This window comes from Triturus cristatus, chromosome 1_2 (assembly GCF_964204655.1).
Source record: "Triturus cristatus chromosome 1_2, aTriCri1.1, whole genome shotgun sequence".
Classification (NCBI taxonomy): domain Eukaryota; kingdom Metazoa; phylum Chordata; class Amphibia; order Caudata; family Salamandridae; genus Triturus; species Triturus cristatus.
The window spans coordinates 563,772,340-563,793,765 of record NC_140580.1 but is presented as its reverse complement, the minus strand read 5'-3'; the positions used below and the strand labels follow the sequence as shown (position 1 = coordinate 563,793,765).

At 47.9% G+C, this 21,426-nt stretch overlaps 1 protein-coding gene and 1 long non-coding RNA gene across 7 annotated transcripts in view; one reads left to right on the top strand and one right to left on the bottom strand.

Moving 5' to 3' along the window:
- LOC146867632 (uncharacterized) overlaps positions 1-21,426 on the bottom strand; it is a 607,657-nt gene that overhangs the window by 116,012 nt on the left and 470,219 nt on the right. The gene's annotated exons all lie outside the window — the stretch shown is intronic.
- BTRC (beta-transducin repeat containing E3 ubiquitin protein ligase) overlaps positions 1-21,426 on the top strand; it is a 1,069,444-nt gene that overhangs the window by 965,004 nt on the left and 83,014 nt on the right. The gene's annotated exons all lie outside the window — the stretch shown is intronic.

The following is a 21,426-nucleotide window of genomic DNA, read 5'->3' as shown; positions in this document are numbered from 1 at the left end:
ATCACCCGCGACCTAATCTCTCACTACCATCCAAGCAGAAACCTACGGTCAAACCAGACTTTTCTGGCCACCGCACCCAGAATAAAAAGAGCCAGAGCAGGTGGTAGGACCTTCACCCATAACGCTTCCAAGCTATGGAACGCCCTTCCTCTTCATCTGAGAGACAATCCTAATCTTACCTCATTCCGGAAACAGCTCAAGACTCTTCTTTTCAACTCCCCACAATAATTCTGGTAACTATCCCCGCCTCTGCCTATACATCTGTCGGTCCCTCAGCGCTTGGACGCCCCCGGGCATCAATCGCGCTTAATAAATCCACATACAAATACAAATACAAATACTCAAGAACAGGACTGATTGTTGTAATCCCAAAGGAGGGTAAACGCCTTTTGGATTGTGGGTCATACAGACCAATATCCCTACTTGATCACAAGGCCAAAGTGTTGGCCAACGCTCTTTCTTATGCGTCTGTGCACAGTCATTACCTCCCTCATTCTCCCGGACCAATCCGGATTTATGCCGCACAGAAGTACGCGGCTCAATATACGCCGGTTGTTTGGGGTTCTAAACACAACAGCAGCAAGTATAATAGACCAGGCTGCCCTCCAGTCTCTGGATGCCAGAATAGCCTTTGATAGTGTGGAGTGGAACTACCTATTTGCCGTACTGGACCAAATGGGCTTCGGACCTAAATTCACAGGCTGAGTTAAACTTCTTTCTCGTGACCCGCCGGCAAGGGTAAGGGTCAATGCTACGGTCTCCCGATGATTTACGCTTCAAAAAGGGACAAGGCAGGGCTCCCATTATCCCCCCTGTTGTTTGCCTTGGCTCTAGAGCCATTGGTGGCGTGGGTGCATCAAGATCCCTTGATATAGGGCATCCCAGTGCAGGGAGAGTGGGAAGAAAGCATATCCCTATATGCAGACGGTATCCTGCTATATGTAACTAGACTAAAGCAGTCTGTTGACAGGGTGCTACAGATTTTCCGCATATACGATGATTATTCTGGTTACCGCATTAACTGGGATAAATCCTTATTGTTCCCCCTGGCAGGAGGAATACCAGAGTTAACATCCAGATGCAATGTACCGTTTGAGATGCAGTACATCACAAGACACCCCCAGGAGTTTTACCAAAAGAATATAGAAGCACAACTGAACTGATTTATGTGAGATGCCAACCGCTGGTGGTCCCTGCCTCTTACATTAATGGGTCATGCTTACATTCCTCGAAGACCTGATCCCCAAGCTCACCAACCTAAAATTCACCCGCCAATTCAAGCTAGATAAAGCCTACAGAATCCCCGCTTTCAAATCCTCAACGTACCAAATCGCACGGCCTATCATATGCAAACCCTTGAGATCACAACACACGGAAGACATTTTTAACTATGCCCGCAAAAACCACCAGACAACTGGAAAGGCCACAAGATCATCCTCACGCAGGATTATTCGAAACCCACGGTCGACACCAGGAAAGGCTTTTTAGCCCTACGCCACAGACTTAGGAGTAAAAACATTCAATTCTCGTTTGTAGCACCTGCAAGATTCAAGATAATAGATAAGGGGAAAAATCACTTCTTTACCGACCCAAAAGACCTGGTATGCTTCCTAGACGGCCCAGCAGCTCTATCCATGGACACCTCACAACACGGCTCTGCAAAGAGAGGACCGTCGCCAGAACCGAACACCAGTGTAGCAGGCACTTAAACTGAACAGCCTCAATAAAGAATCAGCAATGACTCCGCAAACATATCTACCTCATAGATGCCAGGATCTACCTCAATACAGCATATACCTCTTAAAGACAGAATCAACTACCTCAAACCAGGGGACGACAACAACCTCCAACTAACCCGCCTCGACAAGAACGCACTGTGAAGAAGTAAGCAGATAAAAAGAATACTCAGAACGGTAATGTATCCTATTCTTTTTATTTCCTTGTGGCTCTTTTTTAACAACAACAATTATGTACTCATCAGCGCAGTTGAACATTGCTGACATTGGAGTTTGCAAGATTAATTACCTGACAACATATCTCCAGGAGGTGGAATGGCGATCCTGCCATCGCACCTCAGAAAATCGAGGAAAGCGGGTGGGGTGGGGGCTGGGGGGGGGGTGAAGAGCCGCACTAGGGTCTCTCAGTTTTCTGTCTTTCTTATTTTCCAAGCTTTTCTCCTTTTCACACCTTCTTTTTCGCTGCACACGCTATCTGACAACCCCTGCAAATCAATACATAATGAAAGGGGTCCACATAGGGATACAGAAATACAGACGACACCGGAGAATCTAGAGTGTTGGGCACACAAAACCGCTCCGCCACACTACACCTGATGGCTATTGACAAAACTCTCACCCTGACGTCTGACCTCAATATAATATCCCTCAATGTCAAGGGGCTAAACCACCCCATTAAACTCAGGAAGATAATCGACTATCTAGCAAAAACAAAAGGCGATATAATCCTGCTACAGGAAACCAAATTAGCCAAGGAAGATGCCAAGCTGATCAAAGCCAATTGGATAGCGCATGCTGCTTGCTCACCAGCCGACAAAAAAAACGGGGGGTCCTGACCCTAGTAACCAGAAGATCGAAAATTTCAATAGACTCCCATTACCACGACAAGGAGGGCAGACTCTTAATAACACACTTGACAAGAGGGGAGATACGGTTCCACGTAGCGAACATATATGGCCCTAATACAGATGACCCTAAGTTCTGGGCTGAAGTATCAGACACACTACACAAACTCCCTCATGACAAACTCACGATTGTGGCAGAGGATTTCAAAATCCCACTAGATCACATAATAGACAGACAGTCCTCCTGCCAATATCACCCCACTAACTCCCACGCCGCACTCCTAAATATCTGCACCAAATTCAACCTCAAAGACGCATGTAGAATACAACACTGAGATACAAGAGACTACACTTTTTACTCCAACCCACACAACTCCTACACCAGGATAGACTACATCTTAATCTCGGGGGAACAAACACATTTGATAGAACACTCCGAAATAGCACCTAGACTAGTCTCAGACCACTCAGCCATTAGTCTAAAATTAAGCGGCTGCCACAACGAAGCGGTCCCTAGACGATGGCGTTTTAACAGTGAAATTATTTCAGACCCCGATGACAAAAAACAAATTGAGGAAGCCATAACAGACTACCTAATCCACAACGATTCTTCAGAGACGAGTGTTAGCACACTTTGGGAAGCCCTAAAAGCAACGATCAGGGGTAAATTAATTGGAATTAAGGCAAGAATAAACAAAAAAACAAAACTGAGAATAAACCAACTAGAGGAAGAGATAAAAAGATTAGAACGAGACCACGTAAAAGCCAAAAACGACAATGCACTCCTAGCGACACTAACACAGCACAAATACGAGTATAACAAAATCCTGAGCAAAAGGGCAGGGCTGTGGTTCAACAAGTGCAAAGCTCTTAACCTTTGCGAAGCCAATAGAGTGGGGAAACTACTGGCATCATACCTGAAACACAAACACAACCAGGTCGCGATCTCAACAATCACAGACTCAAACAACAAAACACACACAAGACACAAGGAGATCCTCAATACATTCCAGGAGTTCTACTCAGAGCTGTACAAGTCAGAGCAGACACTTAACCAAGAAGAATGCACAACATACCTCGGCAGGTTAGGGCTCCCAAAGCTAGACATCGCAGCCACTGTAAGGCTAGGCCAGGAAATCAACTGCACGGAAATCGAAATGGCAGTCAAATCACTAAAAAGAAATAAGGCCCCCGGTCAGACGGATACACTGGCGATTTCTACAAGAGCTTTCTACCCCAATTAGTGCCAACCATGAGAAGGGTCTTTAACCATGCTGCAACTACGGGGAATGTACCCCAATCCATGACAGAGGCTAATATAATAGTCATCCAAAGGAGGGCAGAGACCATTAACTACCAAAAAATTATAGACCCATATCCCTCATCAGTATGGACTGTAAAATCTACGCCAAAATCCTGGCGGTCAGACTAAACACAGTACTTCCCAAATTAATAAGTAACTCCCAAGTCGGATTCATGCGCAACCGTGTATCTAGCGATAATACACGGCTTTTCTGCCATATACTAGAACAAGTCTCCACTAAACCCGAGCCGGCAATAACTATAACACTGGACGCAGAAAAGGCCTTCGATGAGTTCTAATGGGCCTTCCTAGAGAAGTGTATGCACGCCTTCAACCTAGGAGAAGCATACATACGGATGATCATGGCCCTCTATCAGACCCCATCAGCCCGCATAGCAGTTAACGGAACACTCTCTGACCCCTTCAAACTGCGGCAAGGAACCAGACAAGGATGCCCACTCTCTCCGGCACTCTTTCTTCTGGCCCTTGAACCCCTCATCCAGGACATAAAGCTAAATGCTAGCATAAAAGGGGTCGAGATCAATGGCACCGTAGTAAAACTAGCCGCTAACGCAGATGATATTCTGATAATAACAGAGCAACCACAGCCCTCGATAAGAGCGCTGACGACCACAATAGCAGAATACTCCAAGCTATCTGGGTATAAGCTGAATAATGAAAAATCCGAATGTAAACCGCTAAACATCCACTGCACAAGAGACACTCTAGGGGACTCGGGATTGACATGGCAGACGGGACACATCAAATACTTAGGAATATACTTTGGTACCGACCATATCAACACTCTACACCACAATGAAAAATCACTACTAGGGAAAGTTAGGAACCTTCTGGAGGCCTGGTCCCCGAAATTCTTTACATGGTGGGGGCGAATAGAAACGATAAAGATAATGATCACGCCGATGATTAACTACCTGATAAGCATGCTACCACTCCTACTCACAGACGATTTCCATCAGAAAATTGATAACATGATCACCAAATTCCTCTGGCGTGGCAAGAAGGCAAGGATTAGTATTAAGAAACTGAGACTAGCGAAAGCCCAGGGAGGGGTTAACCTAGCATACTTCAGGGTTTTCCAACTAGCCTTCATAGCAAAACAGGGAGCGTACTGGGTGGCCCCGGCGCCGGACTACATACCAGTATGGTTACAGGTAGAGAAGGCCATCCTGAACATCCTGAGCCCACTAGCCCTACTAACGGCAAATTCATACCCCCACACATCTAAACCTATCTTTAAAAATACAAAAATAGCACTCCTAAAATTAGACAAGAAAATGGAGGTTAGCATCAAAGGGTCCAAGTCAGAATCACTGTGGGCGAATAGCGGGATCATATACAAGGGGAAAACCCTTACCTACGAGTCATGGATTGAAAAAGGCAAATGCTACCCGCACCAACTCGAGGAGGGTGAACTCCCCAATACCTTCTCCTACTTAAAAGCAAGCCACCAACTGGAAGACATAGACCTATACAGATTCTTGAAGAAAAAAACAGCCCTATCAAAAATAAACCTAACTAACACCCAACCCTCGATCTTCCGATATGTAGCAAACATTAATAAACTAGGTCACCAAGTCTCGCAAATATACAAGCTTCTGCGCCCAAAAACACCCAAACTTAACGTCAAAACAATTGCATACTGTGACAAACAAACACACACCCCGCTAAATGACTGAGAGTGGGATACTCTGTGGGCCACGGCCACGCGAAATAAGATCACTCCAGTCTTAGCACAAACAAAATTCTGGCTACTTCACAAAACTTTCTGGACCCCAGCCCGACTACACACACTAGGTCTCAGGGAGGACTCCATCTGCTGGAACTGCAACATAGAGAAGGGGGACCTAGCGCACCTTATCTTCCAGTGCCCAACACTCAAGAGTTTCTGGGGAAGGATATTTGGCTTCATAGACAATGTATTTAAAAGTAAACTACCGACGGAGTTCGCCTCCCTCACCATGGCGTTTATGCAAACAGATCTCTCCCATGAGAGAGATAAAGAACTAATGGACCTACTACTGACAGCTGCGATTAAACTGGTGCTCACCAACTGGAAGGACAAGCAAAACTAGCTACAAAGGAAGGATCAACTGGGTCACATACCTCAGGGGAGTGGACCGCATGGCGCTGCAGTACTCGCCCTGGAAAGCGTCCTCAAGGGGAATGTGGGAAGCTCTAGACAAGTTCCTAGACCCCTACGACCCTCCATAATCAACTGGCCCGCACTTCTATTTAACCGAGCCAAAGACTCAGCACAAGGCAGAGCCTGGGTGGGCTCAAAGGCGTACGCAAGAACATTGATTTGCCGTAAAATGAAATGTAAAGCCAAGGATGTGTACCTCTCTAATGCCTGTCCTATCCCCCTTTTTCTTTCAACCCTAACTTTTCTGTCCTTTCCTCCTTACAGCTCCTTCGCTGTCTAAAGTAACCAGCAAAGGGGAACCACATTTACAAAAATGTACCAGCGTTATATGCCAGTGGTGGCTAACCCGGCAACAGTATTTGTGATTGTATACAGTATATAACAATAATAAATAAAAATAAAAAAGATGATATCGCTCCCCTGCCAATTATACGTTATATAAAATACTCCATTCGAGGGGGGTGTGGCTTGGCAAGCCAGCATGGTGGACAGGGGTTAAGTGCGCTCCATCCAGCCCATCTCAATATCCTTCATAATCCTGTTTCTCCGCTCGTATCCTGGGACTCAGTGCCGCCCTGTAGGTGTCGGAAGTCGGTGGCTCATCGCTGGACAATTTTGCCTACGTGGGAGCTGCTGGATGAGAGTGTGCGCAGGTGGCGATTTGGGGCCTGCAGCTGGCGTGGCCACTAGAGACGCCGAGGGTGTCGTTTGCTATCCTAGCTGACTGAGGGTGCCGCGGCCTCGGCGGTCGGATCTACGCGAGGCGGGGCTGCGCATTGGTGGAGCCGTCGTGTGCCCCCAGACACAGGGGCCAAAGAGGACTTCCGTGGGGTAGACGCTGCACCTCGGCGGTCGTGTCGGACACCGGTGACGATGGCGGGGGGGGGGGCATGGCGGCCGCCATTTCTGCAGGATAGGATGGCTCGCGGCCGGGGCGGTAAAGCCGGTGGTACACATCTTTCTCACCCCTTCCCCCTCCTTGCGCTGCCCTTGGTCTCGTGGTTGACCGGGAGTGCTGTGGGAGTGGCGGCCGGCTTCTGACAGTGGCGATAGTTGCGGCCCGAGGGCATCAGGGCCCCTCTTCCCCCCTTCTTCCTCCCCCCCTACTTATAGATCTGTGGGGCATCGGCAGTCATATCGGACCGCAGGGGTGCGGGGTGGCGGCGCTTTAGAGACTGGTGCATGGAGGAAGGCCCAGCATATTGGGGGCTGTTCAGGACCTGGGGTACTGGCAGTGGCGCTGATCACCTCCCCTCGCAATATAGACCTGGAGGAGTGAGCTTGGCGGTCGTTTGGACCGCATTGGGAGTCCCAGTTGGGGACCGGGGGGTGCTCCTGCATCGGCGGTGGTATTGGGCAGCGTGGGTGTGCTTCCAGGGGGGCCTACGCCTGGCTCTGGTGTGCGGCTTGCTTCTTGGGAAGAGCGTAGGGGCTGCACTGCGCTCCCCCTAAATCCTGCTCGCCTCCGTCGGGTGAGGTGTACGGCGGTCTGGTCGGGCCACAGAGATATTCCATGGCAGGGTACGGGGCGGTGTGAGGGTTATCCCGGGGGCCGCTGGCTGGGCCTTCACCCGAGAACTGCTGTCCGGAGAGAGGCGGCCTCGCCTGTCGGCTGTGGAGTACTGACTACGGGGGTCTGATCGGCGCGCGTGGATTCCCTGAGGGGGCCCGGTGAGGGGGCTTTGGCTACCATGGACTAAGCTGTGTCATTGTCACTGAGCTGCAAGGTCCCCACTGAGACCATTTGCTGGGGGAGGGAGGGAGGGGCGATAGGAAGGCGCCTTCGCCCCTACTGCGAGTCTGGCTGCCTCCCTGTTGGATCATCAGTAGTCATCAGCTTCCGTTCGGCGGTCTGGTTGGGCCGCGGGGTCTGGTGAGGGAGCGTTCTGGTAAAAGACCCCCCCTTCTTTCCACCTACTGCTTGGATCCATTGCTACCGGCTCAGGCGACGCCGGGAATAACCCGAAGGCCACCATGACGCGAGACAAAGGTGGGAGTGGGTCATTTAAACAGGGACCTATAGATACATTTCCGGGCCCATGAGCCGCTGCGGGGCCTCGGGGGGACCGCAGGGACCCGTACCTGATAACGTAGCACTTATGGCCGCCATCACGCAATCTAGAGACATGCTGGATGCTAAGATAGGGGCGGTCGGCTCTGATGTAATGCTGCTGCGGCAAGATCGCCGGATCTCGCCGGTCTCGATGGAGACCAGTCAGCGGGGCCTTGCGTTGCGGGTGGAGAATGCGGAGGGGAGGGCACGACGTAACAACCTTCGCTTCGTTGGCTTTCCGGAGGGCTGCAAGGGGGGAAACATGGAACAGTTCCTCACCCAATGGCTGGAGAGTTGGCTCCCCCCGGACTCCATGTCTCGCTGCTTCGTGATCGAGCGAGCCCATCGGGCGCTTACACAGAGGCCTCCCGCAGGGGCCCACCCAAGAACAGTCATCACGAAGCTTTTGAACTACCACGACTGCGATGCCATCCTGAAGCAAGCAATGCTTAAGGAATCACTGCAGTACGACAATGCTCGCATCCTCGTCTTCCCGGATTAAACAAAGCTAGTCCAGCAGCAAAGACAGTCTTTTCTGGCGACCAAGGCCCGACTGCGAGAACTTAAACTTCCCTACGCCCTGCTATATCCCGCTCATCTGCGGGTGGTCTATCGCTCCTGCACTCATTTTTTTGACTCGCCAGAAGAAGTGTTTAAATGGACCGATGAGACAGTGAGGGTGCGGGCCCATACACCACCCGGAATAGAGTCTGATTCCTTGTCGTCTGGGGCGGCTAGGCGTGGCCCCCTCTGAAATCGAAGAACACCAGAAGATCACGGTCCAGGCATCACTCCAAGTGCCACGAGGAACCATCCCAGTCAGGTTCATCCCCGGGCCGGCAGGTTCCCGTGCCTCGACTGACACACCAATGAGGGGTGGCAATGAAGCTGTTTGAACTGTTCGAAACAGAGAGACTTGCTGATGGGCCGGGTTCACCTAGTGGACCGGCGCTGAAAGAGAGAGTGTACTAGGGTTAGATGGGTTGTAAGTTGGGGATCCATTGGTTGGGACGGGGCGGGCCGGGCCCTCCCGTTGGGTGGCGCAGGCCGTTCTCACCACGACAGATGCTTCATTGTTTTTGAAGTTTGAGGTGGGGGGTTGGTTGGGTGGGGGTTGGTTGTTTGCAGTACACCACACTGACAGAGGGTCTATGTACTCCTATCGGGCTCATCCCCACGCCCGTGCAATGGCAGACACAGTATCACATGGCAGAACGTTATCGTGGTGAGAGTAAGACCTTGGGTTCGATTCGCTTTCTCAGCTGGAATGTGCGGGGCGCCCTCGATAAGATTAAACGTGGGGACATACTTCAACAGGCCAAACGGGCTGGGGCGGACTTCCTTATGCTGCAGGAGACACACCTTTTGGGGAACAAAGCTCTTTGCTTTCAGAGGTGTGGGTACCACCAGGTGTTTCACTCCGGCTTTGTGAGGGGATCACGAGGAGGGGCTATACTGATTCATCGAAGGGTTCCATATGTGCAGGTAAAGCAATGGACCGACACTCAGGGGAGATATTTATTCTTGCAGGGAAAGGTTGGGGAGGGATCCCTAGTGCTAGGTGGCCTATATGCCCCTCCTCCATTACAATGGAATCTAGTGGAGCGTATTATGACCATTTGGATGGACATGCCAGATGGGGTGTCTGTGGTAGGGGGGGACTGGAATGATGTAATGGACATGGCAGCAGATCGATGGAGGGAGAGGGGAGGGACAGGGAGTGGCGGAACCACAAAACTCCATTCTCTAGCGACAGGTTTGGACTGGATAGATGCATGGCGACATCTACATCGGCATGATCAAGAGTTCACGTATCTATCGTCGGCGCATTATTTCTATTCCACACTAGATTATTTTTTTTATCTCAAGAGTGCATGTGGGCAGGATGGAGGCAGCGGAGATTCTTCCAAGAGGATTATCGGATCACTCCCCAATAGCCCTTACAGTGCGGCTGGGGCGGGAGAGGCAGCAGTTCAGGTGGCGCTTGTCGGTGTGGCACTTGCAAGATGCTGACTATATGGAGCACATGGGCATCGCCATAGATGACTATCTGAGTGTGAATGTTGGGTCGGTCGCGGGGGCTGATATGGTGTGGGAGGCAATGAAGCCAGTTTTGAGGGGAAGGGATATATCTTGGTGTGCGGCGGCACGTAGAGAACATGGCGAGGCGCTTCTCTGGGCGGAGGTGGACAGTGGAGATCTTGAGAGTCGGGGTCGTGCAACCGGGGCGGGCAGGCTAGGCGACAATTGCTGCTTGCACAGCAAAATTACGCTGCGCTCCTGCTAGATGAGGCCCGGCAGGCTTGGCTGGCAATGCGCAGTAGGTTATACCAATGGGGGGATAAGGCTGGTAGGATGCTCCATAGGCTTTGTCAAGGAATATATCATTCACAGACATTCCCGGGCGTATTGGACAAGGCTGGTGAGCCACTCAAAGAGCCGCGGGCTCTGGCCGACAGCTTTGCCCCATATTATGCAGACTTGTACGCCCCTAAAGAATACCTATCTCCTGACGTGATTGATCGGTTTCTGGCCGATGCAGTGAGGGAGGAATTGGAGCTCCTGCTGACTGATGAGGAGCTGGGCACCGCATTGGGGGAACTCAACTCCGGGAAGGTTCCATGTCCTAATGGGTTTCCGAGCGAATTATTTCAACGTTACTTCTTGCAGCTGGGCTCTCACTATTGTGCGGTGGTAGAGGAGGCGCGGGAATGCGGCTTTCTCCCCCCGGACTGGAGACATGCGGAAGTGGTGGTGTTTCTTAAACCCCGTAGGCCACCGGATCAACACGCATCATATAGGCCCATCTCCTTGTTGAATGTAGAGGCCAAAATATTGGCGAAGGCCCTAGCAAATCGTCTGTTGCCTCACATAGCGACACTGGTCCACCCGGATCAGGCGGGCTTCATGCCTCAGCGGGTGACTAGGCACAATATTAGGCAGGCTCATGTTGCAGTAGCGACTGCCCAATGACTGGCCGCTCCGGCGGCTTTGCTGCTAGTTGACATGGATAGGGCGTTTGATTCCCTCAGCTGGATATATCTGTTTGCACTGTTGCGTCGGTTGAATCTCGGACCGCGGTTCCTGTCTTATTTGACCCTGTTATATACCGACCTTCCGGCCTCAGTGCGGGTAGCAGGTGCGATTTCCTCCGAGTTTGCTATAGGTCAGGGTACGAGACAGGGATGCCCTCTGTCTCCGTATCTATATGCACTCGCGATGGAGCCACTGGCCGCATGGGTGCGTATGGACGCGCAGGTTCACGGTTTTGAATGGGCCCAGGGGTTGTCGGATAGGATCGCCCTATACGCGGATGACATCCTCTTTTTTCTCACAGAGGTGGATAGAATGTGACCTCTGCTCCTGCGTATTATGCAGATATTTGGGGAAACCTCTGGATTATATATGAATCCCCGCAAATCTATGCTGTGGTTAATCGGAGGCCAGTGTAACCTGGGTGGCTGGGCATCGTCGATTCAGTTGGCGACAGGGGTGCTGAAATACTTGGGTGTTTTTTTAACACATATACCTGCAGTTGCCTGGGAGCGTAATTTAGTTCCGGTTTAGGAGCGAGTTCGCGATGACATTAAGACCTGTTCCGTCTGCCATTGACCATCTATGGCAGATCAGCCATATTTAAGATGGTGGCCCTCCCTCGTCTCCTACATCAGTTGCAGAATCACCCATATCCGATCCCCCACGTTGGTTCCGGCAGGTAAACGTGGCTCTCGGGCAATTCTTATGGGAGGGGGGCAAAGTGCGTGTGGCCCTGCGGACGTGTTTTCTATCTACATATAGTGGAGGGCTTGCGTCGTCCAATATCCTGTCCTATTATCAAGCTTCTCACCTACTCGTATTGAGCGAATGGTGGTACGGCAATCGTGAGGATCTGGCATATGCGGTGGCGAGGCGACTCATGGGGGACCATTCTCTACATGCGGTATTGTACTCTGCACCACTGCGGGTGCCATTGCCCCTGGCAACAAAGGTGGTGTTCCGGGTTTGGAGGCAGGCACTGCGCAGAATGGGGTGGTGGAATAAGCTGACGCAGGAGAACCCCCACTTTGGGAAAATGGCTGCTTGCCGCAATTGGACGCCCTGCAAGGTTTCAGAGGGTGGGATCTCATAGGGAGCTCGGTCTTGGGGGATGTTATGAAGGGCTCGACATTGAAATCATTCCGGGACCTTCAGACGGAGTTCCATATGCCGCAGTCCCAATTCTTTAAATACCTTCAGTTTCGGCACGCCCTATCGCCCAGCCTGGTGGGGTTAGAATCAGTGCCTGAGTTCAGCCCCTTGGAGGCAAAGGTCTTTATGGGGGATTTACAAGACCGTAAGATATCTAGGATATATCGAACCCTTGCTATTCACTGCTCCTCCACACTGCAGAAACTCCGGGAGGATTGGGAGGGTGACCTGGGACCCTTCGGAGGAGGAGGACTGGGTGGAGGCCCTAGCTGCCCCGCGTGGGGCAGCCATTGCGGTGCGTCTACACCAGGTCCAGTTTAAATATTTGCATAGGGTCTATTACATGCGAACACGGTTGTGGAGGGCAGGGTTGGTTGCATCCCCGCAGTGTCTCAGATGCCACAGGGAGGAGGGTACGCTGATGCATACGGTTTGGCAGTGTCTGTCTCTGGATCGGTTTTGGAGGGGAGTCTTCACTTGCCTGTCGGAGGTTTTAGGCTGGGATCTTCCCCGCTCGCCAAAACTGGCACTATTACATGTCCTGGAGGGGATAGGAGACAATGTCTATAAACGTCACTTGATATTGTTAGGTCTCACGTTGGCAAAGAGGGATATAGCGAGGGCATGGAAGGATCCGAGGCCCCCTGCAGTGACCGCATGGAAGAAGGGTCTAGACTTTTGTATGGGCCTTGAGAAACCGATCTTCCTAGCTAGAGGATGCCCCCTAAAACATTTTAAAATATGGAAACGGTGGGCAGACTATCGGGGATTGCTCCTAGCCCTGGTTCCTGTAGAATGTGTTTAGTGATTATAAAATATGGGCTGCTTGGCCGGAACTCTGGGAGTGGGGTGGGGGGTGGGACCCAGGTGGGCAATTTGACTTTCAATATCTATGCGGATCCAGTCGGGGTGGATGGGTAGTGCACTTGGGGGAGGTGGGGAGGCGTTAGATTTATGTTGTATTTCCTTTAAGGTCTTATTGGGTATAGTAGTGGAAAAATGTCAGTCAATTCTATATGTTATAATTGTGCAGAAGTCGCTGGGTTACAGGGCTCTGCTGTACATGTGCCGCTTGACCAATAACATTTGTTTAAAAAAAAAATACTCCATTCCAGATCTCCAAGGCCTTCTTCCAAAGAATCGAAACTGAACTGAGATCCCTACTCTGGGGAGGAAGTGCGCTGTGAATAGAGTTGCGTTAGCTGCAAAAAGGGGTATATGAGGGCAGGTTGGCCGTACCTGATATCAAAGCCTATTACTGGGCAGCCAACTAGTAAACGTGAATGACTGGGCTTTCAGTTATAGAACGGAACTGGCTTACAGAGTAGACAGATGGGCTATGGGGATGGGAGGACACCTCCCAATACTACATGACAAAAGTAAGGGCCAAGACCTGCCGACACACACACAAACCGTGGTGAAAACATGGAGAGCCCTATCGCCCAGCCTGGTGGGGTTAGAATCAGTGCCTGAGTTCAGCCCCTTGGAGGCAAAGGTCTTTATGGGGGATTTACAAGACCGTAAGATATCTAGGATATATCGAACCCTTGCTATTCACTGCTCCTCACACTGCAGAAACTCCGGGAGGATTGGGAGAGTGACCTGGGACCCTTGGAGGAGGAGGACTGGGTGGAGGCCCTAGCTGCCCCGTGTGGGGCAGCCATTGCGGTGCGTCTACACCAGGTCCAGTTTAAATATTTGCATAGGGTCTATTACATGCGAACACGGTTGTGGAGGGCAGGGTTGGTTGCATCCCTGCAGTGTCTCAGATGCCACAGGGAGGAGGGTACGCTGATGCATACGGTTTGGCAGTGTCTGTCTCTGGATCGGTTTTGGAGGGTAGTCTTCACTTGCCTGTCGGAGGTTTTGGGCTGGGATCTTCCCCGCTCGCCAAAACTGGCACTATTACATGTCCTGGAGGGGATAGGAGGCAATGTCTATAAACGTCACTTGTTATTGTTAGGTCTCACGTTGGCAAAGAGGGCTATAGCGAGGGCATGGAAGGCTCCGAGGACCCCTGCAGTGACCGCATGGAAGAAGGGTCTAGACTTTTGTATGGGCCTTGAGAAACCGATCTTCCTAGGTAGAGGAGGCCCCCTAAAACATTTTAAAATATGGAAACGGTGGGCAGACTATCGGGGATTGCTCCTAGACCTGGTTTCTGTAGAATGCGTTTAGTGATTATAAAATATGGGCTGCTTTGCCGGAACTCTGGGAGTGGGGTGGGGGGTGGGACCCAGGTGGGCAATTTGACTTTCAATATCTATGCGGATCCAGTCGGGGTGGATGGGTAGTGCACTTGGGGGGAGGGGGGGAGGCGTTAGATTTATGTTGTATTTCCTTTAAGGTCTTATTGGGTATAGTAGTGGAAAAATGTCAAAGTCCATTCTATATGTTATAATTGTGCAGATGTCGCTGGGTTACAGGGATCTGCTGTACATGTGCCGCTTGACCAATAACATTTGTTTAAAAAAAAAAATACTCCATTCGAGATCTCCAAGGCCTTCTTCCAAAGAATCGAAACTGAACTGAGATCCCTACTCTGGGGAGGAAGTGCCAAGACCTGCCGACACACACACAAACCGTGGTGAAAACATGGAGAGCTGCGACGAGGTTCCTGGGCTGGGAAGGGAGGCTAACCAAGATAACCTCACTTTGGGGCACCGATCTCCTACAAAGACTGGGACAGTTGGGCGACTCTGACAAATGCAAAATTTTGGGCTTAGACAACCTGGGAGAGGTTTGGAGGGGCAGGCATAAATCACCTTTACCTTACTGCAACAAGAGTATCAAATGGGACCAGGGGAATGGTTGAGATACCTTCGACTGTGACATGCCTTCAATGACTATATTCGGCAGGGTAAGACCCTGGAAGATGCGTCCTCCCTAGAGGACCGTCTATTGACAGGCCCCTTGAAAAAGCAATATCACTGATATATAAGAAAATACTAAACAATGCCCCGGACACACTGGATGCACTAAAAACCTCATGGGAGGGAGACCTAGGATCCCTAGAAGATGAAGAAGGGAGAGAAGCCATCCAGGGCCCGAGGGAAGTAGCAATACGCTCCAGATTTAGACTGATCCAATTAAAAATCCTGCACTGGGTATAATACCCTAGGACAGTTCTACACCAAATGGGGCCTACAGAGAGTGGTCTCTACCAAAGGGGGTGTGGGCAGGAGGGATCCTTTTTTTTTTACCTACACTGGGACTGCCGGTGATACAACAGTATTGGCTCGAATTAAGTAGACTAATGGCCAGAGTGGTGGGAGCCGAGGTCCCAGTAGAACTTAAATGGTTTCTGCTATTGATATTAATATTAATACCTGGAGAGAAAGATTGGCTGAGATATACGAGACTCTGGTTAACACTGCCCGCAGTTGTTGCTAAAGGTAATGTCGCAAAGAACTGGGGAAGAGCCATCCCCCCAATAGTCAAAGACTGGGAATCAGACCCGGACTGGTGCCAACAAGCTGAACGCACAATATATAGAAGCAGAGGGTGCTCTAAGAAATGAGAGAGGATTTGGGGATCCTGAGGGGCATACCGCGGGATGTGGGGGGAGGGGTAGGGGCCTAAGTGAGACAGAGCAGACAATAATGTTGACCTGAGTTTTATTTTCTTCGGCATTGAAAGTAAAAAATATACATATATATGTAATGTATGATTAGGCAATTCGGACACTGTCTGTATTATTGAATTGCCTACCGAGCACGTTGCAATAAAAAGAGTTTATAAAAAAATAAAAAGTTCACTGAAACAAACAAAGGTTAAAGTGACGTTATAGTTAGTTTACAATGTCAGTTGAAAATTAAAATTTTTACCTAAAAGGAACACTGAAATTCACCAGTTATAGTTAACTGAAGTAACAATAACTCAAGCACTCATCATGCACAGCCTATACCATCACATTTTGCATCACTCAATGACAGCATTGATAGCATCACCAATGACATCTGAATTGACATTTTTTATGACAACACTGTTCAGGGCGGGGGAGTTACTTCAGTTAACTGTACCTGGTAAATTTCAATTTTTTTATAGTTTAAAATGTTATGATGCATCTAACATTGTTAACTTATTATAACGTCACTTTAACATTTGTTTTTTCCCTTGAATACATATGTGTGCGTATATACATTCACACACACATAGATACTTACATACACACACGCTTATAATTCCTTTTTACTTTTACTTTTTTTTCCAGATTCAGGATACATTGATTTCATTAAATAAAATAGTCTTCATAATCAAGCACACTTCATTGAAAATTTACAGATTTCATATCTTCATAATAAAGCCTACTTCATTAGAATTGATTGATCACATTTTGTAAAATAATGATTATCAAGTTATTTGTGAATAGTTCTCAAATCAACCAAGTCCTATTAAATTTATTTACTGGCCTTACTTGTTTGCATAGTTATTTTCCTTGTCATAGTCTCTCCTTAAACAGCCACAGTTTAAAGGGCGGCGGCTCTTTCAATTGCTAATACGATGTAATGACGGATCTGGTGATCAGAATGGCAATATACCACCATTGCCCTGCTGCTTTAGCTACTCAAATGCATAGAGCCACTCAATAATATTGAAGCTGCATCTGGAGTTACTAGCATTGCTAAACTATTACAAATGGTTTCCAGAATTTTGTCTCAAAACAGATGCAAACAATTACAAGTCACATCATATGAATCTAGGTCCCATTATCATCACACATTGACCATTTTGGTAAAACGTCTGCAGTTTGGTTATTCAGGTCAACCGGAATGTAATACACAATCCGAATGAGCATACAATTGTATTCTCTTATAATTAGGTTCTGTAATGGTTTTAAATTACACTCCCATATTTCCCAGATAGTGGGATTGATCTCCATAAGGTTGTCATTTTTTAAAGTTTGATTGTGTTATTTTTCCATTTTTTAAAGATATATAAAGGGTATGCTGTACCCTTCTGGGCTTTAAGGTAGGAAACCCAATATTGAATCTTTAGATTAAATGTGTGTTTCTTAAGAAGATGGGCTACTATATCTCTGCTTCTTTCTATATCAAATTTTGATAAGCTACTTAAAGAACTACTTAACTTGGTGAAACGCAAATTGATGCCAGTCTCAATTGGCGATCATTTTCTGTTGCATGTATTCCCAACATATGATATCACCATTCTTGAGCCACTCCCCAATTTTATCTGAGAGCATTGTAGCTAGTGAAGATCGTGTATGAAAATGAGTTGTTGTACACTTATATATGTTTAGAATGCAATAACAAACTAATTTAGGATTGGGTATTAACTGTTTTTTTAGCTAGTGAGTATCTAAATTGGTCGATAGTAATTTGGTAAAAGTAGTAGTTATCAAAAAACATGCTTTCAACCAGGTTATATAGCCGGGGCTTACGATTCGACAGATATTCATACGCAATATTATTGTTCAAGCCCAGATACCTCCATTGTTGCAGTTAATTTTCTCTCTGTTGCTCTTGCCACCTGTGTCTTAAGAGCTGTCTTGCAATACTCCCATCAAATACTCTGTATTCATTACTACAGTGTGGAGTGTGGCCTCCATTGCCGGCTTAATGAATTGGAATTTATTTGTCCTTATGAATCTCTTTCATAGCTGTTTTCATACTTATTACAGTGTCTGTTTTAACTTTAATCTCAATCACTCATCATTATCAATCACCCGATAAGGCACTAAAGTGCACAGGGTTTTAAAGAATGAATGTAAGTTTCCCACTACCATTTGAAAACTGTACAATTCAATCCTTGGTTGTTCAAGAAGCTTACATTACTATGTTTTGTTGCTAGTGTTTTGAGAAGAACTATTAATACCACTGGAGTAACCCCATTCATAGTCATAACTAGCTTCTCATTCATTGTGCATATCTTTCCTTTGGTCTCTTCACTTGTGAGTTAATGACTCCTAGTTCTTCCCATACTTCCTGCTTTTCTCCACCTTTTTTGCCTGAGCCACATAATCGCACAGATCTGTTACTGCTGCATGCTCTGATTCTAATGCTGTCTTTTGTTTTTGACAAGATAACTTTTCACAAACTATTCTGCACGTATGTTTATATTTTACATTATGGGGAGATCAATAAAAGCGATCCTTTTGCACAGTGTGATAATATTTTGGTTTGCAGTTGATGGTGATGGCACCTTAATGAATATTAGGCAGCTGTCCTGCAAGTGATACCATAACATCATTGGTTTTATTGAGGAAAATTAGTAATTACGTATATGTGGTATTGCTGCCTAAAAAAACGTTTTCAGCATTTTGGACTACACACATACCGGCAATTTGAAATGCCTTTAATGAACTACATATTTATTTGAAGATAAAGTGAATTAATTACGACTTTACAAGAGTTGGACTGCTTTCTATTTCATGAATAAAATGTGCAACCAATGCACTTATTTAATTTGATTTAAATACTTAATTAGTCCTGTGGGGTCTGAAATACACACCTTTGACATTTTGGTCTGCATCTGTTTTTACCCTCCACGTAAAGTACTCTATGAGCGAAACCTAAAATGCTATTGTGCGAATCGCTAGTATAAACACACGATGTGAGTGTGTAATTTGGACAGCTATTGGTGTCCCCTGTTTGGAATTTCATTTACATGTAGGCAAAATGTAGAGCCTTTTCTGATGTATACTTCTAACCACTGATTCCTGATATGGGAATACCCCAGATGCTAGGCTGAATCTGGAATATTTTCATAGCAACTCCCTCACATGTTGGTAGGTGGCTCCATCTCACCCCACAAATGTGACGTCAGGGCCCATACAAAGCTACCACCTCCACATGGTCTCTTTTCATTCCATGCCTTTCACCACAGATGTAGATAGAGCTCGTTCCCTCATCTGTCCGGTTTTACAGAGATAGTTCCAAATTGTTTTTCCAATGTGCAAGGGACATGTCCCCTCCGAAAGCCAAAGGGTTCAAACTGTGTAAGTATTGCCACAAGCAGATTTTGGTGAAGGACCCCCACGAGGTCTGTCTCGGCTCCAGACATGTTTCATTTTCATGCGACAAGTGTGCAGAGATGAATCCAAAGGCCTTTTGCAACTGTGAAGGCAAATTTTATATCACAGAACATCAACAGAAGAAGAGGGCCGATCGGTCGAGGATGCGGACATGCTTTCATGGCCATTCTCAAGAATGATCATCTTTGAAGTCCTTCACCCAGGATAAATAGCATAGGAGCCCTCACGGACACACAGTTGGGCACCTGGGCAAACACAGGCTTTTTCCCTCCAGTAAATAGGTAGATTTCAGGCAGCACAGGCTTACTCTAAGGGACCCTGCCTACCTCCTACAACAGCCTTCCCCTAAAAGTCAGATGGTAAAGATCTTCACCAGTTGGTTGAACAAGCTGCCTCCTAAGGAGATATTTCCATGTGCTGTGGTACCTGGTGTTGGAGATTTTGCCAGCTGTCCCAGATGGCATTCAGCTCAACCTGCAACTCCTTATCAAAGACGGACAAGATGCAGCAAGTACTCCATTAGATTGGATCTGAACACTACTGACCGCTTGGGTAGGCCAGTTGAGATCAGTTTGGTGCTTCGGGGGCAGAGTAAGGCGCTGCGCCTCTTGAAGTGGGCAAATCATCAGGGCATCTCCCTGATCGCGCATCACCTGGCAACATCTTCAAACACCTGAGTGGACAGACTCAGCTGACATTGCCTAGTGGATCCCAAATGGTGGCTGCACTGCGAGGTGGCACAGGACATATTCCAACATTCCAGATAACCCTGGCTCAATCTTTTTGCGCATTGAACTTCCCAAGGCAGATCTCGTTAGGTGATTCCTTTCGCTTGAATTGGCGCTCAAGACTCTTCTATGCCTTCCCACCTCTGCTTCTCCTGCCTCCGCTTCTGATGAAGATCAGGGACAACCGGGATCAAGGACTGGGCAAGAAGTGTGGTACCTGTAACTTCTAGCCATGAATATCAGTTATCCACCCCATCAGAAGGACCTCCTCTCACAACAGCAGGGCAGGGTTCTGCACCCAAGCCTGCACAACCGAGCCACCAACATCCCCATTCTGTGGAATGGATTTATCTAGTTCATGCTAATAAGGTTCCAATACAGAGATCACTACACTGGCATAATTTGATTTCTTAGTCCTCAGCGTCTGGCAGGGCAGACAGATATCAAAAAGAAACTTTCATCAGCGTGTGGAGATTGCGGCTATATAGCGGCCCGTCACTTGTGGGGTGGAATGGAGCCGCACAATGCCATCTACTGACACACGATGAGTTGCTGTGAAAATCTTCCAGATCCCAACTGCCACCTGCATGTATTCACAAGGTGAGGAATCAGTGGTTAGATAGAGTGTCCACCAGAAAGAACATTACCAAAGGTAAGTAACTTTCCCATTCTTTCTGTTATGAATGGTGTCCTGGGTATCTGACACCCCATTTTGACACACATGAGCAAACAAGTCTCAAAGACGTGTTTGGCAATTATTATACAAGTAAAGGCAAGCGCCAACCTAGTTTTTTTTTGATTCGCAGACACAATAAAGGCCGCTATGCACCTTGCATGCTTTTCAAACCTGGCCACTCTGACTTAATGTGAAATCATTCCAGTTAGCCAGATATTTCAAACTTAGATATGGTCCTCAGTGAGGCTCTGCCTGTGGCCCAGATCTACACACGCCTAACCAGCACATAAGTTATGGAATGCGCTTGACTAAAACCCAGCTGTCTGCGTGTGTGACAATATATGGCATTACAAAACAAATAACAAAAGGTGGCTAAGCTAAATGCTTGCACATCAATTCCAAATTGTATCAGGAGTACTTTTCGTACTAGTGAATGAAAGAACATTTACAAGAGTCCTGAATATGGAAAAATCAGCAGTCCTTTTAGTGTTGCTCATATGATGACAGCACCCAGCCACCTAAACACTTACACTTGCCGTTAGTGAACCGTTAACAGTGAAAAGCAAGCTTATCACAGTTTTTTCGTAAATCTTACTTTCAAGCTGGATGTTTTTGTGTGGTAACCCTTTGTCGATGTGCCTTAAGAGCCGGGTTGGCCATAGACACAATTTCGCTTGGTGTTACGATTAGTTAGCAAACATTGTACTCCACTTTGGTGTTACAAAGGACTCACGAC